The sequence below is a fragment of the Pelodiscus sinensis genome, chromosome 1 (genome assembly GCF_049634645.1).
Source record: "Pelodiscus sinensis isolate JC-2024 chromosome 1, ASM4963464v1, whole genome shotgun sequence".
Classification (NCBI taxonomy): domain Eukaryota; kingdom Metazoa; phylum Chordata; order Testudines; family Trionychidae; genus Pelodiscus; species Pelodiscus sinensis.
In genome coordinates this window covers 74,545,915-74,565,932 of record NC_134711.1, presented here as the reverse complement: position 1 = coordinate 74,565,932, position 20,018 = coordinate 74,545,915, and the positions used below count along the sequence as shown (strand labels likewise).

At 44.0% G+C, this 20,018-nt stretch overlaps 1 long non-coding RNA gene across 1 annotated transcript in view; it reads left to right on the top strand.

Annotated features, from left to right (window-relative positions):
- LOC142826571 (uncharacterized) overlaps positions 1 to 20,018 on the top strand; it is a 57,447-nt gene that overhangs the window by 25,513 nt on the left and 11,916 nt on the right. Inside the window, exon 2 of the long non-coding RNA XR_012900785.1 lies at positions 16,921 to 17,049. This is a non-coding gene — a long non-coding RNA (uncharacterized LOC142826571). The remainder of the gene's footprint in view (positions 1 to 16,920; positions 17,050 to 20,018) is intronic.

The following is a 20,018-nucleotide window of genomic DNA, read 5'->3' as shown; positions in this document are numbered from 1 at the left end:
GGTTCTTGGTTGGGGTTCAGGATGGGATTGAGGTACTGGCTCTGGGAGGGTAGTCAGGGCTGGGGCAAGGGCTAAGGTTCAGATGGAAGTATGGATGCTGGCTCTTGGATGGGGATGGTCAGGGTGCATGTCAACCCTGAATATTTTGGTTTGTGTCTGCAGAAGTGCACAAGGGACAATCCCTTTTTACGCTAGGGCAGTGGTCGCCAACCTTTTGTGGCTACCGTTGAGCCCAGGGGCGGCCCCAATTACTTGGCGGGTGCACATAAATGCCCCAGCGGAAGCCATGGTGCCCAGAGGCACCACGTTGGGGACCACTGTGCTAGGGTATGTCTACACTACATCACTATTTTGAAATATCTTATTTCGAAATAATGTGTCTAGATACAAAATGCATTTTGAAATAGCGTTTTGCTATTTCGAAATAGCGCGTCAACACTGATAGGACGCTGAATCACATTTAAGGCCGGCCAGAATCAGTTCTGGCAGGGCATCAGGTCAGGAGTTATCTTGTGTGGCTGCTGCCTGAGGCTATCTGAGACCTGTGCTTAAAGGGACACCCGCCCCCTGGACAGCTGGTTCTAAGGTTTCCCTGCTTGTTTGCCTACCTCGCTGGGGGACAGCAAAGCATTTTTTTCTCTGCGTGCTCTGATTGCCCTCACTCAGGACACCACAGCACTCTGCAGCATGGAGCCAGAGCCACCCCTGGGCACTCTGGTGCATCTCCTGGATGTGTTGCTGGAAGCCTGGCAGCACGTTCTGCAGTCAGTAACAGTCTCCCTGGTGTGCCCCACTGGGGGCTTGTGCCTCATTCCTCCGTTACATCCTTCCATTTACCCCTCCCTAACCCCCCTTCCTGCTGTACAATAAAAGACACATATGTTCATTACAACAAAGCCTCTTTATTGAACAAAACTGGGCCGGGGGGAATGAAACGGAGGTGAGACTGGGGAAAGAAGGTGGGGGGAGGAGAGAGATGAGAGGGGGAAACCTGGGAGGAGGGAGCTGGCAGGGGGAAGCAAGGGGAGAAAGGGGGAGGAGAAACTCAGGGCTCAGAGTTGGGGGTCTTGCTGGCCAAACTGTCTCCCAGCACTGTGGGTGCAGGGGCCTCAGTGTCCCTGGGGGTGTGGGGAGGAAGAAGCGGGGGGGGGAGAAGGAGTGGGAGGAGGAGCGGTAGCTGGAGAGGCAGCAGGGGCCAGAGCAGCAGGAGGCAGCAAGCTCTGCCCCAGGGTCGATGACCACCTGAGGGGCATGGACCATCCTGCCCCCCCAGATGAGGTCCATGGCATAAAAATAGGGGCAGGGTTCTGGGTCTCCCCCTGTTTGGGAGCTGCCTGCAGTGGCCCTGGCATACGTCTGCTGCAGCTCCTTTATTTTCATGCGAACCTGCTCCTGGGTTCGCATGTGGCCTTCGGTGGCCAGGCTGGCAGCCATCCACCTGTGGACGGTTGCATTCCTCCATTTAGTGCGGAGATCATGGACGTTGGAGGCAACCCCCCAAACTTGAATTATGTCCCTGATCTCCGCACTGGACCAGACAGGCACCCACCTTTTTCTAGCCCCTGGTAGGTTCCTGGGAGCTGGCAGACTGGTCCTGGGGAGCAGTGGAGGGCTGTCTGGCACTGGCTGCCTGGCTCATGCGGGGGCCAATGGGTCAGGTGCAGTGACTGCTGGCTCTGGGCTGGCAGGCTTGGATCTGACACAGGCACTGTGGCCAGAGTCTACCCCTTTAAGGGCTCTGGGGAGGGGAGGGAAGGAGAGGAGTTTTCTTGGTTGTGTCCAGAATGGCCTCCAGTGTCTACACAGCTCTTATTTCGAAATAGCAGTTTCGAAATTGTCTCTATTTCTTATGGAATGAAGATTACCAATTTCAAAATAAGTCTGCCTCTATTTCGATTTCATTTCAAAATAATGGTTTGGCTGTGTAGATGCTGGTAAAGTTATTTCAAAATAACTTTGGTGTGTAGATATACCCATAAAGATTGTCAGCCCTCCAGTGGCAGAAATGACAGTTGTCCTCACATCTCATAGAGGGGTGAATGAAATTTTCTTCAGAGGTATATCTTAAGGGCAAAGAGAAAGACTGGTAGTATTGTTCTGTTCTGTTGTAGTTTGTGTGAAGCAGACTCAGTATCTGAGTGATGGCCAACTTTAAGTATCTCCTGTTACTGGGCTGGACCTCAATCTGATGTCCTACATTGCTCATGTGATCTGCCTATTCCTCCCTCTCCCCCCATTTTACTATAGCCCTGTTAAAGGAAGAAAGCTAGTGTGTGTTACTGTCACGCTGGGTCAACGCATGACAGGCAGCCAGGGAAGAGCACAGCGAGTTGCTGTATCAAACAAAGAAAGAGTGATGGGGAGTGGCATCATGAACTGAGGAGACATGGAAGTTGACCTCACAACAGTGTATGAAAGATGATAGGTGGGGTGAGTATAAGTCATGAACAGTCTTGAAGTGAAGACAGTTAATTTATGCTTGAAGCAGAGAAGGGGGAGCCAGCGGAGAGCTACAAAGAGAGGAGAGATGATTGACTAGGAAATACTCTTTGCAGCAACACCCTGCAAAGCAAAACAAGAGCAAGACAAGGTTACATTTCTCAAGGTAACAAAACTGGCATGATCCAAGCATGGGGTGAAGAGAACCTGAGGGTTGGAGAAACAAGGTACCAAAGTTGTTGTTCTGAAATTAGGCTTAATTGCTGGTAAAATAGTGAGGAGAGGGGCTACTCTTTCAGCATCCTCAGAAAGATACTGGGGGAAAATCTGGTGACCACAATGCTGTCTGCCTGAAAAAAAGAGAGAACAAGCTTCACCATCATGGCTGCCACTCCCACCAGCTCCAGTAGCAATATGCAGATCTTAGCTATTACTGTTAGAACATTATTGTGCAAGGAACATCTCTCTTGTTGTTCTTTCAGTGACACTTGAAGATTATTTTGAAAAGTTTCAAATGTTGATCATTTAAACTGTAGCTTTATTAAAAATGTGGTTTTAATAAACCTTTGTCTGACACAGTCTGGTCAGACCATCTCTTGGAACTGGGATGAGAGAGGGAGGTAGAAAGCTTTGGCATCTACACTGGTTCCAAATGAATGGGATAATGTGACTAAGGGAGTCTCTACCCTAAAAGTGCTATGGCAGCACAGCTATAGTGCTTCTGTGTAAACACTATGGCTGTGTCTACACTGGCATGAATTTCCAGAAATGCTTAAAACGGAATACTATTCCGTTTTCAGTTTTTCTGGAAAAGGAGCATCTACATTGGCAGGCTGCTTTTCCGGAAAAGCCCTTTTCCTGGAAAAGCGTCTGTGGCCAATGTAGACGCGCTTTTCCGGAAAAGAGTCCCGATTGCCATTTTTGCGATCGGGGCTTTTTTCCGGAAAAGACTACTGGGCTGTCTACACTGGCCCTTTTCCGGAACAGTGTTCCGGAATAAGGACTCATGCCCGAGTGGGAGCAGAATAGTTTTTCCGGAATAGCGGCTGATTTTGTACAGTAGAGCATCGTTGCTTTTCTGGAAATTCAAGGGCCAGTGTAGACAGCTCGCAGCTTATTCCGGAAAAGCGGCTGATTTTCCGGAATAAGTGGCCCAGTGTAGACACAGCCCTCGGCTATGTCTAGACTGGCAAGTTTTTCTGCAAAAGCACTTGCTTTTGAGGAAAAACTTGCCAGCTGTCTACACTGGCCGCTTGAATTTCCACAAGAACACTGACTTCCTACTGTCTGAAATCAGTGCTTCTTGTGGAAATACTATGCTGCTCCCATTCAGGCAAAAGTCCCTTTTGTGCAAAAGGGCAGTGTAGACAGCTAAATCAATTTGTTTTGCGCAAAAAAAGCCCCGATCGCGAAAATGGCGATCACCTGCATCCTACTTCAGAAGACATTCATATCTGCACTTGAAAGGGAATCCTCTGAACTGGCATTCATGCTAAAATTCAACACTCTCCGCAGGGGGCCGAACAAAGACCCCAGCTACCTTACCTATTACAAAGATAGCTTCCCCAATTATCACCTCTAATACTATTAATCTACCCTTCCCCACCTCTAATATCATTAACTCATAGGCATTCACCTTCCTTCCCCCCCCCCCCGCATCCCCCTTCTGTTCTGAAATGTGATTTGTCCTTTTCATATGTGTTCATTTTTTTAATTGTATCCTTTGGTATATATGGTTGTGACTATTTTCTTCCACTATTTGATCTGAGGAAGCGAGTCTGGCCCATGAAAGCTCATCATCTAATAAACCATCTTGTTAGTCTTTAAAGTGCTACATAGTCCTGTTTTTTGTTTCAGCTACACCAGACTAACACGGCTACATTTCTATCACTATTCTAAGTGAAGTAGTTATTCTCACCTAATTTTCTAGTGCAGACCAGGTCTAAATCACACTCTACATCCTACCGCCTTCACCCCCCACCCCCAGCATGTCTTTTTCTTTCCTTACATGTTTTTCCTTTTTCCTTTCCCTCTCGTTTTGCTTCTTTTCAACAAGAGGTTGACTTAGGTGGCCAAGACTGCATATTTTGGAACACTGATGTAATCCAGTGATCAGAAAGACAGCTAAATGCCATGCCTCAAGCAACTGGATGCCAGGTTTTGGAATTGCTGACAAGATCTTATGCTAGGTGTGAGTTTTTCTGGCAGTGAAGCCTTAAGAAAAAGTGAACACCAGACTCAGAAATTGCTGTTCTTGTCTTTCCCTGTTCATGTGTGTTTGCTTTATATTGTCCCTGGGAAATGGGATTTGGACTTTAACAAGAAACACAACAATGACAGCTACAGCCCATCTTGGCTAAATTCTATTTTCCCTCAAAAGGACAGTTGTTACTATCTTAAATACCATGGAAGAGACTGTCACATGAGGGATTTTTCTTCAAAATCTCTCTCCATCTAAAGGGGAAGGGAACAAGGGATGCTGTTAAAATAAGACTTATTGAAACTTTTCAGTTCTATTGTTTTTAATCTTTTTCTCTCTGTATTTTAATAAAACATGAACAAGGATTTTAAAAGTGTATTTGCCATGGGATTAAGCAGGCTGAAATTTTTACGTATAAACCACAAACATTGTTTAAACTTGCTTAATGTTGGACAGTAAATGAGTTTCAGAGAAATTTAAAATACAGTACCCACATATAGCATAAACGCCTTAACTAACAACACAGTAAAGTAGCAATATGTAGATCTCAGCTATTACTGTTAGAACTTTATTGTGCAAGGAAAATCTCTCTTGTTATTCTTTCAGTGACACTTGAAGATTATTTTGAAAAGTTTCCAAGTGTTGATCATTTAAACTGTAGCTTTATTAAAAATGTGGTTAGATTCCCTCCTAACCCAACTCTCAGTAGGAAAGTATATTTATTTGCTCTCCCACAACTGAAATCCACCAAGAGGTAGAGTGCAATCATGCTCCCAAAAGGGCAAATTTTGAAAATATAAGTAGATAATGAGAGGGGTTATAATAAAAATAGTTTTGCAGCTTTAAGTATTAGATTACAATTTTTTTTGAAAAGTTACCATTTGGAAAGCTGATTTTTTACTTTTTATTCTAAACTCAAAACACAGATGAAATAATAAAAAAAATTACATTTTCAAAACACACTTGCAAATTGTGATAACTTGAATGGCCAAAATGAATTTAAAATATATAGCAAAATATACTATACACTGTTCAAACAGGAAGTACACAGAAACCAACTACAGAATTAGTACAGGATCTTTTTAATAGCACCCAAATCAATAAAAGCCAAAGCTCAATTAAATTCTTTAGATATTAGAGAAGCCAAACTTTTAAATATTATTTATGAAAACCAAATGGAAGATGAAAAGACCACCCTGCAAATTAATATAGTAGACTTCCAATAATCTGGCACCTTTGGGACCCAGCGGGTGCCAGATTATTGAATATGCCAGAGTATCAGGAGGTACTCCGGCAGGGGGGTCTCTGACGTGTTGGGGGGGGGGTCGGCAGGGAACGGCGCGGCATGGGGCGAACTTTCCGCCGTTTTGCAGGGAGGTGGGGGAAGCCCCGTGCAGCCACTGGTGACAGGCTAGCTGGGGCTGCAAGTGGCAGCGGCAACTTGGGGAAGTGGCGGGGCAGAGCAGCTGGGCTGCTGCCAGGTTGGTCCCGCAGCACCGCTCAGGTGAGGGGCGGCAGGGGGGTGAGGGGCGGCGCTGCGGGACCAACCCAGCAGCACCCCAGCTGCTCTGCCCCACGGCTTCCCCAAGTCTGCCACTGCTGAAACTGACCAGCAGCGGACTTGGGGAAGCCGTGGGGCAGAGCAGCTGGGGTGCTGACAGGTTGGTCTCACAATGCCATCCCTTACCCCCTTGCTCGGCGCCCAGCAGCACCCCAGCTGCTCTGCCCCACGGCTTGCCCAAGTCCGCCGCTTGTCAATTTCAGCAGCGGCAGCGGCAGACTTGGGGAAGCGGCGCAGAGCAGAGCAGCTGGGGTGCTGCTGGGCACGGAGCAGGGGGTTGAGGGGCAGTGCTGCAGGACCAAACTGACAGCACCCCAGCTGCTCTGCCCCACGGCTTCCCCAAGTCCGCCGCTGGTCAGTTTCAGCAGCGTGAGCAGCGGACTTGGGGAAGTAGCACGGAGCAGCTCCAATTGCCCTGCTGGATGAAGCACTTCAGGGTTCCAGTTGGTGCCGGACTCTCAGGAGTGTCAGACCACTGGATGCCGGACAATTGGAGTTTTACTGTATACTGAAAAGCAGAGCCTACATTTTAAGGAGTGCCTTAGAGCATTTCTAGAATAGGGAAAATGGTCATGATTGAAAGCATACGAATTAATACAATATTAGGTATGTGATTTCAAGATAAAATGAAACTTGAAAAGCGTTAGGCAAATAGACCTACACAGATCACTAGGATATGTCTGTACTGGGAAAATGAGATTACCGTAGGTGAGGATCCAGGTAATAACCTGTTTATAAAAATTACTGTCTTTTTGTATAGGAGTGCTTTAAAATGCCTGAGTGAAGACACGTTAAAATATACATTTCTCCAGTGGAGCATAATGCTTAGACACAGGTGAAATGCATAATTTTTCCACCTGAATTGATAGCCTTTGCAAATTGTATCAAAATCCCACAAAACGGTATAATCCCAAGAGCCTTCATTTCTATAAAAACAGCCTGCTTTCTTCAATCACTTTGCTATAGCACTGTGTTAAAAAACAGATGAAGGTGGAAACAGACTATAGAATGTGGATCCATTCAGTGCCTTTCAGTGAAGCTGTTTGGTTTATCTTTTGCTGTGTGTTGTCTTTTAAATGTAAGGATTTTTCTTCCCTCTACAAACAAACATGTAAAGTTCCCTTTTCTTGACTATTCTTTGGTTTATTAACATTTTTCCATTTTATACTTCCTGATTTGACACTTCAATCTTGAAAGTAGAGCCCTTCCCCTCCCCCAACCTCAGCTCTTTAAAGGAGCTGTTTCCCCCAACCAACTGCCAAATTCCTTAAAGAGTTTCTCTCTTCTTTTTAACAAACCCTCTAAATTTCTTTCTGTGGGCTTTATGGGTTAAATCATAGTCTGCATTTTTGCCTCCTGAAATTTACCATAGTAGTTTGCATCCTCTATTATCACATGGATAAAGATGTTGGTCATCTAACCTTGTCCCCTCCATTATTGCCATGGTATAAAGACACAAACAACAACGGCAATGACTCCATTCTGCCTCAGGTGTATGCTGTTGTCCATAAAACTCAGTTGGCCAAACAAGGTACTGAGTGACCTTCTAGCCTATCTGCTAGAAGAATCCAGTCCAAGTTGCCAACATGAAATTTGTAAAATGAAGTGGCAATTTTATTTTGAAGAGCATTCAAAAATTCATAGAATTCGTTACATCTGCCTTTCTCCTCCTAGCACCCTAAGCATGATGAAGGCCCTTAAATCACAAATACATGGTGCTCTGAGTAAATAGAAACTGAGGGTATGTCTACACCACCACCCTAGTTCGAACTAGGGTGGTAATGTAGTCAACCGGAGTTGCAAATGAAGCCCGGGATTTGAATTTCCCGGGCTTCATTTGCATGTTGACGGGCACCGCCATTTTTAAATGTCCGCTAGTTTGGACTCCGTGCCCCGCGGCTACACGCGGCACGGACTAGGTAGTTCGGACTAGGCTTCCTAGTCCGAACTACCTGTACTCCTCGTTCCATGCTTAGACACAGGTGAAATGTATAATTTTTCCACCTGAATACACGAGGAGTACAGGTAGTTCGGAATATGGAAGCCTAGTCCGAACTACCTAGTCCGTGCCGCGTGTAGCCGCGGGGCACGGAGTCCGAACTAGTGGACATTTAAAAATGGCGGCGCCCGGCAACATGCTAATGAAGCCCGGGAAATTCAAATCCAGGGTTTCATTTGCAACTCCGGTTGACTACATTACCACCCTAGTTCGAACTAGGGTGGTAGTGTAGACATACCCTGACTGATCAGCATTTTGGCAGAATGAAGAGGCTTTGGTGTAAAATGAGATTCAGGCTGACTTAAATACTGAGCAATTAGCAACAACAAGAATGTTTTACTTAAAAGTACACAAATATTGCCAGAGTTATAGTAAAATGTATCTTCTCTTTGGCTGAGGGTGCATTTTAAAGTGCTGTAGCCTGCCCTTCATTTTCATGTATAGAAACCCTCATTAGTGTCAATGTTCATATGGGTAGGCTGATGACAGAATCTCTCCGCTAATAGAAGAAAATAATCATATAGAAAAGGTCAACAGTAACTGCCATGCAATAAAACTTCCTAGCTCAGAACTCAAAACCTCTTGGACCTCACAGGATGCTCCGTCATCACTGTCTGTGAGTTTCCATTCTCAAAGGAAATATGCATTACAAAGAGGAAATTGTGACTTGAAGAAGACTTTAATACCGGATACCAGATTCATAAGAAAAAATTTCTGTTATTCACCTGGATGATGTCACCTGGCCCTGTTAATCATGGCTTTGAAATCATGTCTAACCAGAAAATCCATTAAAGAGAACAAGGAGCCAAACCTTCTTCATTTTGCTATTTGATATCTACTCTGGCTCTGGAGTCTGAAAGACTCCATGCTGGCTACCATAGCTACATAAAGAGTGGAGAGGAAGAGTGGAGCAGAAGGAGCCTGTGATCAAGCATCCCTCTCTCTCTCTCGCTCTCAAGTGAAGCATGGAGGCTGAGACTGAAGGTTTTACCTCATTCTTATCTATCATATAAATGTAGTCCCTCTTTTCTTCTTTCTTACATCACATCACCCATACAAAGACACATTCTTTGTCTCCCCTAGATTGCAGAGGAGAGGGATGGTTGAGAGGACTCTCAGTGCTTCAAAATACCTGTGAATTCCTAAAAGAATCATTATCTGTTGTTAGTTTACACATACTCACATACACCCATATCTATAAAAAAGGCTGGGATGTAATCAATAAATCCCAGGAAGCATATATTTAATTGCCAGGTTTATGGAGCTAATAGGTCATTACTCTTTCCTGTGGATTGGGAAATAATAGTGATGGTTAGGGGGCCAGGTGCACGTTGAGAAGTTTCAGTACATGCAATAAGGGGCAAATCCAGATCTCATCACTCCTTCTTAGTGTCTCACCGATGCCAAACCCCTTCAAGTGTATAGATCCTGAGAACACAAGGGCTGCATCTATACTGCACCATAACTCGAAATAGGATATGCAATTTGAGCTATGAGAATTGTGTATCTTATTTCAATGCTATTTTGAAATAACTTATTTGCTCATTTGGCGTTGTGACTCAGTGCCAAATTTCAAAATAAAGTGCTATTCTGAAATGTCCCCTTACTCCTCATAGAATGAGGTTTACAGGAACATTGGAATTGTGAGTGCAAAACAATGAGCTTGCTGTGAAGACGCGGGATAGCTATTTCGGAATACTCTAGTATCCCAAAATAGTGTTGCAGTGTAGATGTAGCTAAGATGGCAGCAAGGCTACTCCAGGCTCTGGCAGGACTCTTCAGTCAGAGGAATGATCAGAGTTATGGATAATGATGAGTCTGCTAGACCCATTCTGCCTTCACTGCATCCCACCCTGCACCCTGTCATATTCCATGTGCCCTGATAGTTGCGCCCAAACCGTGGATCTAAATAGATTCCACAATGTGATGACCTTCCCCACCAGAGGATACACAAGAAGGATTTGCCTTGAAGTGATATTTTTAGTGTCTTCAATTTTATTTAATGATTCTATTGAAAAAGTTATGTTAATGGGATGCTGAGGAAACAAAATGAAGCACTCTGAAGTCAGGAAATACCACAGTTCATGTTCTCCAGGCACTATAACTCCTCCACCATGTATATGTGTAATGCACCTCTGGTCAAAGCATTGTGTTAATGTTTGGTAGAATATTTCCTTCCCCTTTATTTTAGCTCAGGTGAATTAGAAACCACAGCTTAGTCTTGTAAGGATTTTGATATATCTGTCTCTATATATTATACAGAGATAAATCAGAGGATAAAAATGACATGGAATTGCTAAAGGAAAACATTAACTAAAATGTTTTAGTCCTTGTTACTACTACAGGTTCAAATGCAAAATATAGTGAAATGTGTACTCTCCTGTAGGTCTCTTCTCTGGGAGGACTAACCCATCTCAGTCTCTGTAGAATGGTGTCCAAACCACCTAGATGGCACAGCATCTCATTGAAACTGAGGGAGGAAAATTATTGTCTCAAAGCCATTTTCAACCTCTGTCAAGTCTTTGTAATGGCAAATTCTAGTCATCATCTTCTAAATCCAACAAAACTGGCAAAGTCCCTGCAACACAATTCTTATAGGAAACCTTCCTATTCCCTTTCATAGCTCCACCTGTTGGTTAGGGGTGCCATTTCAGATTTTGGTGTACACTCTGCATGCCACAATGGGAAGGCAGACTGAGAACAGAAGCGTGCTCAGAAGCATCCTCAGTACAAGCCAAGAAGCAAATAGGGAGGGACCAACCCCCTCCCATACACACTTATCTCTATCCTGGGGCTACTAAGGCACTGGAAAACTACTTTTTTAGGCAGACAATTTAGCAGTTAGCTGACAGGAGCGCTGTGTCTGATTCCTATAGAAAAGACAGAAAAATTAATAGATATTAGACCCACTCAGCTCTGGAACTCAGAGATACAACTTCTGTGTTTTAATTTGCTCTTTTCTCAGTTGTTCAGTAACACCTAGCAACCAAGTATGCTTTACCAAGTATATATTTTGGTTTTGTTAATAAAATTTCCTTTTTTAAGGCTATGATTTAATTTTTGTTTCCTGAAAGATAACAAGAGGACTGTGTATGCATGCCTAAGTTCAGCTATCAGAGATTGCAGTTTCTTTTTTTCTTCAAGCTCTCTTGTGAAAAAAAAAAGAGCTTGGGGGTGCTTTCTTCCTGAGTACAAGAAGAAGGGAATTTTCTCTTGATGGTGGCAGCCTATTTCCCAAGGGCAGGGAATCTGCTACCTTGGAGGTTTTTTTTTTAAAAGCAGAAGCCTATAGAAGCAAAGTATTTTTAAAGTCTCTTGTGGGTCCCCACCTTTCGGAACAGAGTGTCTATATTGGCACGGACACTTTTCCGCAAAAGCACTTTTTGCGGAAAAGCATCCATGTCAATCTAGATGTGCATTTCCGCAAAAAAGCCCCGATCGCCATTTTCGCGATTGGGGCTTTTTTGCGGAAAACAAATCTGAGCTGTCTACACTGGCCCTTCTGCACAAAAGCTTTGCGCAAAAGGGACTTTTGCCTGAACGGGAGCAGAATAGTATTTCTGCAAGAAGCACTGATTTCTTACAGTAGGAAGTCAGTAGTTTTGCGGAAATTCAAGCGGCCAGTGTATACAGCTGGCAAGTTTTTCCGAAAAAGCGGCTGATTTTCCAGAAAAACTGTCCAGTCTAGACACAGCCATTATGTATCCTCTCCAATGTTCCCTCCATTTTTCTTTCCCCTGAGAGGAATGAATTTTGTTATGTGCGTCCATATAGAAGTGATGTATGACAACACCTTCATAAAAATAAAAATTAATATGATGGAGGTAGGGCCAAATGGTTTTGAGTGTGACAGGGGGCTCTGAGCTGAGACAGCAGGTTGAGGTGCAAGGGTTCTAGCTAGGGATACAGGCTTGGGGGAGGGGTCAAAGATGAGGAGCTCAGAGCTGGGACAGGGAGCTGGGATGCAAGAACTCTGCCTGGGAGCACAGGCTCTGTGGTGGGGCTAGGGCAGAGGGTGTGGTGCTGAATGTGAGGGGGAGCGCCGAGGCCAGGCCACACCTTGGGGGCTGTGGGTCCAGGCTGCTTTGACTGTGGCAAGGGTGGGTCATGGGATGCTCCAGTCTTGGAGGGGATGTCCAGTCCATGGCAGGGGGCTCCTCTGAGGCCAGGCACCGAGTCTATGGTTACATTCTGGCTGGGGGGAAGAGGTCCCTGGTTTAGGCTATCCCTCCTCTGGTCACCAGGCTGGAGGCAAGGTTGGAGGTAGGACAGCCCTCCTCCCTGCCTTGCACGTGTTGAGTGCCTCTGTGGGGCTAAGTAGCCAGCTGTACAGCTTATTGAGAACTTAGATCCTCCCCACTGTTTCTTCTCTGCGAAGCAAGCATGTGGCTTACACATTAGCATTATGTCAAAGTAATTAATTATATGATTACATATTATTTGTATTACAGTTGTTCCTAGAAGGCCCAACTGATATCCAGGCCCGTATTTACTAGCCATTGTACATTACACTTAATAAGAGTCAATCCTTGGATCATACAACCTAAGTAAGTGAGCCAGGCAATGGGTGTAAGGAAAAGACACAGAAAAATGAAATTACCTGCCTGAGGTCACACAGTATAGCAATGGCTGAGACAGAAAGAGAGCATGAGTCCCAATCAAGTGCACTATCTAGTGGACTATGCTGTCTAGCAATATATCATGCGCTTTTAGAGGAAATGTATCTACCTAGCTGCCTAAGTTCTTGTAGTACACTCATTTCTTCAGGGCCTTGCTACTTTACTTCCCAGTCTCCCTCACTATTTCTCCCACTGCCAGTCAACACCCAGTTCAGGATCATTGATTACAATAATAGGCAGGCTCATGTCTTACTGAGAAATCAGGTATCCATGACAGTTTAAATTTCTTCATGTTCAAAACTCTAGCCATAAACTTAGTGGGTTCTTAACATAGGTGCTCGTGCATGCCTAACGCATTGCTCCCGAGTGTTCACTTAAACAGAAGAAAAAAGTACTGTACATATGTCGTGATTTTTTAGATCCTTAGTAGCTGGTAAATCAAAACCAATTTCATTAAATACTTGCCAACTCTATTCCTCAATTCATACATTAACTCAGCTTTCAAACCTCAGCCTGTTTAACAATAAGTCACAGTAATGTTTTCTGTTTTAAAAAGATAAACAAACAAAAACATTCAATGAATTTTGCAGACAAATATTTTATTCACTGAAAAATATAGTTGTGTTATTCACAAATTTGGGGCATATTCTGCCAATAGTTTTGGCAGACATTTTTTTGAAGTCTGAATGTTAACTTGTGACATTTAAAAAAAAGTTTTGACTTTTCATTTCAAAATTAAGTTTAGTGAAGAATTTGATTAGTTTTAGCTACCCCTCCCTACCCAAAACCAGCTAAACAAACAAACACCTGGAATTTGAATTACAAAGCATCATTTTCGGTGAAACAAAGTTTTGTTCAACCTGATTTTTCCTCATTTTCCATTTCAGTGAAGAAAAACAAAAACACACAAAAAACAAACAAAATAAAAACCTGTTTCTAGCTGACCCTCTTTTTTTCTTAGTTTGGCCCACTGAACTGAGAAAAATCAATTATTCTCTCAGTTCTAGATGAAAGGTTTCAATCATTTTGTTATAATGGTATTTTTTTCTTTTACTTGCCTATCACTCAGAAGTGGCTCATATGTTTTTGCTCATCTTTTACAGAAAAAGGTAAAACACAAGGAAAAATCAAAATTGATGAGAACGAGATAGAAAGTAATTATGTGACATTAATAAATTCTGAAGAATAGGCAGCATATAGGTTGTTTGTTACTTTCTGGAGGAGGCCAAGCAGCCTTGCTGCATCTGACTACAGGAGGGTCCCCTGAGGGAAAGAGGGCCTCCTTGAGCCAGACACCAGTGTGCACAACTTTCAGAATGTTAAATCCCAGTTGGGGTTTCAGAGTTCCATTACGGAGTGCCTCCTTGAGTTGAAGCATATATTTGCAGCTGATCTTAGCTAGGCTCAGACCTTTATAAATTCATGAGAGGAAGAGTTAAAGAGTTTCCTGGCCAGGCACCATGACAGGGAGCTCTGTTGATATTACAGGATCTTACTGGTCTGGTTTAATTGTGTTTGTTTGGAATTTATACACTTTAATCTGCATGAAGGAAATATAATCAAACACTATGCTAGGTAGTATTATTTTGGATGAAACAGCATGTTGTAAAAGAGGAAATGTTGGTGAGGAGGTTTTATTTTGATTAGGTTTCCCATATACCATCCCTTCTCTTTTCTCTGCCTCTTCTCCCCCTTATATATGCAAACTTTGTTTGTGCTCTAATCTTGGCTCTGCCACTGCTCAGTGGTTCCTAAATGTCAGTTTAAGAAGTGAAGTACAGGTTGAACCTCCTAAAACTGGGACTCTCTCGTCTGGCAACTTCTGTGCTCTAACAAGGCCAGGGGTGTTGCTGGACCAAAGAGCCCTGGGACAGTGGAGGCTGTGAAGTCCCAGCTGGGCCAGCAGGGGAACCCTGGTATCAGCTGGGCAAGACAGCATCTGGGATCCTCTGCCCTGGTTGGGGAACCCCTGATGTCAGTGGGTCAGGTGGCCAGAGTGGCCTTGGCTGAGGAACCCTGAGAACTCCCCGGTGGCAGGGGTACCACAGAGCAGCCCGGGAGTTTCAGCAAGTGGTAGCAGGACTGGCCTGGCAGCCCTGGCCATGAAGGCCCAGGAACCCCTGAGTGGCAATGAGTTTGGCAGCAGCCAGGCAGCCCTGGCCGGGAACCTCCCCCAGGGGCAATGGAGCTGGGTCGCAGCAGTGGAGCAGGTGGCAGCCAGGTGGTCTCAGGGCTGAGAAACCTGTGGAACCCCCAGAGGTACCAGGGTTAGTAGTGTCTGAATGGGACTGGCAGCAGCCTGGAAGCCCTGGCTGGGGAACCTTCACCAGCAGCAGGCAGGGAGACTCCACAGGGCCAGCGTTAGTGGGGTAGGGTAGGGAACCCCAGCCTTAATAGCCCCCGGGAGAGGAACCAGCAGCAGGACATCCAGCAATGGAGCATTGACCTTCCCTGGTGCTGCAAACTCCCTGGTCCAGGACAGCTCAAGTCCCAAGGGTACCGGACCAAGGAGATCCAACCTGTACTTCAAACACCACAAGGCAAACCGGAAAAAATAAATCCACATTTCATTCATTTGCACTGATAGAATCATTTTGGCTCTGAATCCGAATGTGGCTCCTAAGATAAGACTCATCCTAGAACTATTTTTATAGACACACTGTGAAGTGGGAAAGCAATGGGAGAGTTAAATGGACAGGGTGATACAACTTTAGCTCAAACACAAATGATATTGTCATAATAAAAATTCGTTTCACAAAGAAAAGACGATATAAAATATAGGAAAAATACCTTTTTAACATTGAGAGCCAAAAACAGCCCATGACCTTTACACCCACTGCAAGGTATTGAAAATTATACTGGAGCAGTATGTCAACTAAGTTGAGAGACCTATGGGAATTGCCTCTTCTCTACTACCTTCTTGTGCCCTATGGAGAAGCTAGGCAGGATCTGATCAGCACTATGTAATTTATAAGTTATTGCAATGAACACAGCATGACAATATATTCACATTGAAGGGGAAGTCATAACAACTCACTGCACTGAAACATTTTCCATGCATGGCTTGAGGGTAAAACAAAGGTCGTATTTATCAGACTGTAAAGACATTAAACCAAGTTGCCATCATAATTTCCTATTCGTTTTACAATGAAAATAACCATAACATAGGTTTCATTTCTTTTGTTGTGACCCTCAATAGAAAGACAAATTTTTAAGTGATAATGCAGCCTGAAAATGGAAGTCCATGTTGTTTTACCTTTTTTTGCCTTCAGCATAGTTCATTCTGTCTTTTGGAGAGCAGCTTAAATCACAAAGTTTCTCATTTTAGGCATAGATATTTACATCTGTCAATTTTATTAGACTGCATAGAGGATACAGGAATACGCTCCAGTTTACTTAGTTAAAAACAGATTCTTGATGTGACAGATTTTACTGGGGTTAGTGTTGACTTACACATTTCTGCTTCTATTCAAGCAGCTGTCTGGTGCTCAGTTTTGGATTTTGTTGTGTCCCTATTCTTCCTTTATGCTTTTTATTTTTATTTAAATTTTTATTTGCATTAGTTGTGATGTTACTATGCCCCTAGTTTTTCTAGGAATCATATGGGGGCGGGAGGGGGGGGGGAAACAGTAGCTATACAGCATTATAACAGCCAACCTTCATTGCACATGATGCTTAAAATATGAAGAGCTTAAGATAAGTCATGCTTTCTTGTCATGCACTCTGAAATATTCCTTTGATGCTTCTATTCAGAGAAGTAACATCGGATAGCAGACTATGCATAGGACAGAGTTAGGAACACTTACTTTATAATTGTGATGCCTCCACCAATTTATCCTGTGGTGTTGGACAAGTCTCAGTTACTCATCTTCACAATTGGATAATAATTGTACACTATTCTTGGAAAGGTATAAAACCTTATCGAAATGCTGAGTATGATTTTGAATAATTAAGCATTTTTATTCAAATGCTATTTTTCACATAAAGAAAATGCAGGCAGGGTAAATTATGCTTTAAGGATATATTTTCCTGTGAGTTTTCACAGAGTCACAATTGTTTCTACATATGACTGATAATGTCTGGTCACTTGTGCCTATTTCAGAGACCACATCTGACAGTGAGGAGGATGTAAGGTGCAATGCTTTATAAATGTTTTCTTAAATGTGAAGAATGGAAGTGATATTGCATGTTAATGAAGACTCTGAAAACAAATTCTTTCAGCGGGAAAAAGGTCATCTTACATCTCTGTTCTCTAGGCCAAATATATTAAAAACCAAAATGACTGTGGTACAAACATCTTTGACCTCTTTAGTCAGTGAAACATTATGGACCTGATTCTTTTTCACGATAACCGACAACTTCACAATTATCTGGAAGTGTAAAGTGTCTTAGAAATGTAAAGTGTAAAGAACTTAGAAATGGATAATAAATTCATACACTTTAGAACCACTATAAACCTCATAATCCTTTCATTGTATGACCAGCTGATTACCGCTTTGTGAATTGGTAAAAATTTGCCTGGCAAGCAAAGCTTTTATTATGGGAAGAGGGGGGGGGGGGGGGAGGGGGAGATTTCAGTGTTCCAGGTTCAGGGTAAAACTTAATTAAAGATCAATGGATACTTAGCAAGAAACAAACATGTGAAGCAAAACTTACACAAAACACTCATGTTTGCTTCTTAATTATTCTTTGCCATTTCTCTTTGCTGCTAAGTAAAGCTACTTTTAGTGAGAGTTGGCATGCTGTAAATGGATTAGCAGTGGGATACATAACTAATACAATGATATTCACGTTTGACAATAGTGTTAGCAGAGAAATCACTTTGAGAGTGAGTGTGAAAGCAGGGGCTGTACATAGGAACTGTCTTCCTCAACAACAGGAAGATGAGTCACAATCATTACTCATTTTTCCCCACATCTAAAATCCAGCTGCTATTGGAATGATCCTTAGCCCCAGGTACTATGCAAGTTAACTGTGGGCACAGACTTCTATAAAGTCAGAAAAAGGAATGTGTAATATGCAAATATGGGCAAGGTCATGAGATGAAAGCTATGTTTCTCTGGGGGGTTGCCTGATAAGATCTAGGCATAACTTGCTCACTAATATCTGCTTGATTATTTCTTTGGATTGTTCTCACTGTTAAGTTCCTTTCCTCCACCACAATTTGTGACCATGGACCAATCCACATGTGTGTCTCTGGAACCTGGTCATTGCAACTTGTTTAGAGGAAATGCATACGCACATGGGATACAAGCTCTGTTATCCAGCAGGCTGGGGAAATGTGGCGTGCCAGTTAATTAACTATTCTTGTTAACTGAGCATTATACAGGTTGAACCTTTCTGGTCCAGGGGCACTCATGTGGCAAAATCTGGTCCTGTTGGACCACAGATGTTGCCAGATCAGAGAGCCCCAGCAGCTTGGGGTAGTAGAGTCCCTTCTATGGAGCCCTGGGGCTTGCTGTGGAACTCCAGTGGCCCCGCAATAGTGGAGCTTGGCACCCTAGGGCTGGCCATGGCACCAGGAGCTCTGTGGCCTGAGAAGCCAGTCTCCCCTGGTCCTGCAAACTCTCTTCTTCAGGACCAGTGAGCTTCTAAGGGTGCCGGACCAAGGAGGTCCAACCTGTACTTTACCAGTGGAATACTAATTTCTTGGCCATGTATCCACTACAGTACAAATAAATGATGGCCACATAAATACCACCCTACTGCCTGCTATTCTTACTTACATGCCTCTAGTTTCCATCCAGGACACATCACATGATCCACTGACTACAGCCAAGCCCTTGGACACAACTGCATCAGCTCCAATGCCCCAGACAGAGACAAACACCTACAAGATCTTTATCAAGTGTTATTAAAACTAAAATTCCCACTTGGGAAAGTGAAGAAACAGATTGCAAGAGTCAGATGAGTACCCAGAAGTTACCTACCACAGGACAGAACTAAAAAGGAAAATAACAGAACACCTGTTATCACAAACAGCCCCCAGATAAAGCCTCTCCAGAGCATCACTGACAACCTACAAACTATTCTAGAAAACAATCTCACATATCTTTGGAGACAGGCCAGTACTTGCCTACTGTGGGGGTGCATACTCACGACCTTGCCTCAGTGACCCACTGCCAGTCTTCATCTAGCCTATCTCAGGGCAAACTGCAGCCTGTATGGGTTGCTCATCACCAGCACAGGGCGTGGATCTGCTACCCCGCTTACCAGAGCGGTCTCACTACTGCCATCCAAGCCCTGGGCCTTCCTCCAGGCCCTACAGCCTGAGACCAAACTTGGCCAGAGCTCCCCCCTGCTCTGCTCTAACTCCTGGGAGCCTCTGCTTCCTCATCTGCTAGCTCCTTACTGCTCTCCACCCTGAGCAGCAAACTGTTCTTCTTTATATATTCCCCAGCTGGGCCCTCATTAGCCCTAGTGGCCTCAGCTGGGTCTTCACTTTCAGCCCCTGCTCCGAGCCTGGGTTTTGCCCTTAAAGGGCCAGTGCAGGGTGTGCACCCTGTCACACCTCCATTTCACACCTCCTCCCCCAGCCAATGTGATGCAAATACTCACCAGCACTCACAGAAACATTAACCCAGGAACTTATCCCTGCAATAAACCCTGTTGCCAACTCTGTCCACATATCCATAGAAGAGAAATCACAGGACCTAATCACATCAGCCACACCATCAGGGTCTCATCCATCTGCATTTCTACTAAAAGTGATATTTGTCATCATGTGCCAGTAATGTCCCTCTGCCATGTATATTAGCCAAACTGGACAGTCTCTGTGACAAATGATCAATGGACTCAGATCCGATGACAAAAAAAGGTAGTATACAAAAATTAGTAAGAGAACACTTTAACCTCCCTGGATACTCAGGCTATGTCTACACTGGGAAGATTTGGTGACAAAAGTGCTGTCGACATGCCAAAGTTGCCAAAGGTGAAAAACAGTCAAATCAGTTTTTCTGCCTCTCATTGTCATAATTACATGGCCATATTGCAGCACCCTGTCAATGGATAGAGCAATGCAACATGGGTAAGCATCCCACAGTACAGTGTAGTGGGAAGGCAGATCTGATCCCTGCTAAGGAATGTCAAAGCAGCACAGAAGTCTTTCCATCCCACCCCCTGCAGGAGTCTGCCTGTTGTTCTGTTCCTAGCAGGGCAGAATAGAAGCATTTACATCATTTGCTCTTTCTTTGTTCCCCA